The sequence below is a fragment of the Pteropus vampyrus genome, unplaced genomic scaffold (assembly GCF_000151845.1).
Source record: "Pteropus vampyrus isolate Shadow unplaced genomic scaffold, Pvam_2.0 Scaffold30, whole genome shotgun sequence".
Taxonomy (NCBI): Eukaryota; Metazoa; Chordata; class Mammalia; order Chiroptera; family Pteropodidae; genus Pteropus; species Pteropus vampyrus.
The window spans coordinates 906,868-909,340 of NW_011888811.1; the positions used below are offsets into that span (position 1 = coordinate 906,868).

General features: G+C 50.4%; 1 protein-coding gene across 1 annotated transcript in view; it reads left to right on the forward strand.

Moving 5' to 3' along the window:
* The window catches only part of SLIT3 (slit guidance ligand 3), a 563,294-nt gene that overhangs the window by 279,804 nt on the left and 281,017 nt on the right, over positions 1-2,473 (forward strand). The window lies entirely within an intron of this gene.

Genomic DNA, 2,473 nt, shown 5'->3' on the forward strand with positions numbered 1-2,473 from the left:
GGGAGCGCCGGAGAGATCCCAGAAGAACGCTGGTCCATTCTTCTCTCTGGGCTCTTGCCCGCCCGCAGGGGAAGTTCCTGGTTGAACCTCCAGCTGCCTAAAGTGAGCTCCGCGAAGGTTCGCTGCCGAGCTTAGACGTAAACCCCGCCGCTTCCCCTCGTGCACAATGCGTGCAGGCTGAGAGGCACATTAATTATATCCCTAAGTGTCTGGTGTGGAGTTCGCTTTAAGCTGAACCTTCCAGCCTCTTGGGTATGCTCTGCCCTGGGTGCTAACTTCCAGAAGCTATTCTGAGGGAGCGGCTAGGAGCCAGACACTCCTCCTTCTGTACCCTCTGGCTCCGAGTGGATGGGAAGCCCACGGAACGTTCTGGGGTGAGACTCAAGGCTCTGGATCTTTCCTTGCCAGCCAGTCATGTGACTTGGGTAAGCTCTTTCCATTCGCCGTCCCCCCCGGAACGTGAGTGCCGTCTGTGATCCGTCCCAAATATAAAATTATAGAATTCTAGGGCTTTGGCAAATTCTGTGCCCATGTCATTGAGAGAGAGAGAAAACACACACACACACACACACACACACACACACACACACACACACACACACACACACATCATCGAATTGCAGGAGCAAAGGGACAGAGAAAGGCCTTAGAGTGACCAACTATCCTGGTTCTCCTGGGACTAGACTTCCCAGGACACAGGACTTTCAGTTTTCAAACCAGGAAAGTCCAGGGCAAAACTGTCACCCTACGTGCGCTTACGGAGCCCTACATCAGCCTCCCTGATACGTTAACATACGTGTGGGATAGGAAAAGTGGAGGCTAGAGGGAGTTTCTAAACCCAGCAGGCGTTCTCACGGAGCCTGGCTGATGGGCTGAGAGGGACGGGTGCCAAGCACATTTCTCAAAAGATAGCACCTTAATGTGTGGTTCGCTTATTTAATCAGCTTCAGCTGTGCCACTTGGGGCTGTTGTGTACTCATATTAAACTCACAGAAAATGGAAGCAGGAGCCTGAGGATTGTCAGTTCACTCCCACCCCTCTCCAGTACCAAAAAGGAAAAAGAAAAGCCATCTACATTTCCTTAAGAAATCGTTTCATCCTCTCCCTGTCTTGGGAGTAGAGGCTTCCTCTCTAATGGATAGGCTGCCACCTCGTGGCCATAAGGGGGAATGTGGGAGCGTGCAGGTAACCATGGAGAAGGAAATGCCCCTGGGTTAAATCGATTCAGCTCCTACCTGGCAGGAGACAGCCAGCTAAGTGCTGAGCAGCTAAGACTGTAATTTGATTAACAAGGGTTGAACTTGCTCTGTGCATGTGACAAACAAATGTGCTTAGCACTTCGCATGCGATGACTCCTAGAGTATTTTCTACAACCCGACTGGTAGGTGTTACTGTTGTCACCAGTTTGCAGAACAGGAGCCAGAGACTGAGAGGTCGTCACGTTAAGGGCTAGAGTCTGAAATCAGGGTAGCTTGGTCCTAAAGGTCGTGACCTCGATCACATGGCTATCCTGGAGATAAAATTATCACATGGCTATACTGGAGATAAAATTAGCAAGAACAGAAACAGAGAGCAGCACAGATAGTCTGGGAGCAAGAAATAGGTCATCCTGAATATGTGGACATAAAGAGTGAGTGCCAGTCAGGGAGTAGAGACGGCCGGTCTTGTCGGGCAGGATTAAGATTAAGGCAGAAGGTGGGATCGGAAGTAGTCGATGAAGGAAAGGTAGGACTCATAACTGGAGCAAGCTACAGCTTAGTGACCATTGAGTCATGCGCCGACGGACTCCATGCTTGATAAATATCGGCCTCTGTTAACAATGTTTGTTGTTATTATTAGTGAGATCCGTGCTCAGGGTTTTACGTGTATCTCATTAGTTTGAGATCTGATTGTGGCCCCTATTTTATAGGTGAAAGAACCAAGCCTTCCAGAGGTTACCACCCAGAGTTGTATCCTTAATAAACAACAGTGTTACATTTGAGCCCAAGTCATTGTGACTCTAAGCCAGTGCTAAAAACCTGACATGCTTCCTAGTGGGGGGAAACAGAACTGGCACAGACACGGAGGGCAACGCTCACAGTGTGTCTGGAAGAGTCAAAGTCATGCGAGCATCCTAGGAGGCTTTGAGCGGGGAGAGATGAGGGAGCACACTGGGCATCCAGATGGAGACTGAATGCCAGTGTCTGGCCGATGGATATGTCAGGAGCCCTGTCCTTCCGGCTACCAATGTGGGCACAGAGGTGCCTTGTACTGCGGGGAAGAGGAGGACCGTGTGGCCCAAGAGGGAAGGCCCCCACGGTCCTTATCTACACCACTGGGCAGCACAGTGGTCTGACTCCTTCCTTGATCCATCGACTTCAGGCAAATTAGTTCACCTTTCTTGGCCTCAGCTGCCTCGTCTCTCATATGGGGAAACCGTTTTTGCCCTACTTCATGGAATTTACCTAAATAGCATGCAACACTGTGGGAGGGG